Below are 475 nucleotides of genomic sequence, written 5' to 3' on the forward strand. Positions count from 1 at the left end.
GCATCATCCAGGTGGATGCTGCACACTGGTGGTGGATGAGGAGATACCCCCTGACAATGTAAAGTGCTTTGAGTGCCTAGAAAAAGCGCTATATAAATGCAATGAATTATTATTATTACTCTCACTGTATATTTATAGATAGATAGATAGAGATATAGATATAGATATCCTTCAGAAATCATTCTAATATGCTGATTTGCTGAAATAGTGGAAAGGGATGTTGAATCTATATATGGACAAAGAACTGTGTTCTTTCATTGCATTAAAACTATTTAATTAATTATTTTATTACAATTTAAATATATTTAAAGTATGTTATACGTACATTTACTTTGACAAAGTTAAATATTTAAAAAACAAAGAACATGCTAATAAAATAAAATAATGGAAAGGGATGTTGAATCTAAATATATGCAAAGAAATGTGTTCTTTTACTGCATTAAAAAAATATTTAATGGAATAGTTATTTTTATTA

The 475-nt window shown here is 27.2% G+C and overlaps 1 protein-coding gene across 1 annotated transcript in view; it reads left to right on the forward strand.

Annotated features, from left to right (window-relative positions):
- LOC107677222 (ankyrin repeat and SAM domain-containing protein 3-like) overlaps nt 1-475 on the forward strand; it is an 11,113-nt gene that overhangs the window by 4,585 nt on the left and 6,053 nt on the right. The window lies entirely within an intron of this gene.

The sequence above is a fragment of the Sinocyclocheilus anshuiensis genome, unplaced genomic scaffold, assembly GCF_001515605.1.
Source record: "Sinocyclocheilus anshuiensis isolate Anshui unplaced genomic scaffold, SAMN03320099.WGS_v1.1 scaffold392, whole genome shotgun sequence".
In the NCBI taxonomy this organism is placed as follows: domain Eukaryota; kingdom Metazoa; phylum Chordata; class Actinopteri; order Cypriniformes; family Cyprinidae; genus Sinocyclocheilus; species Sinocyclocheilus anshuiensis.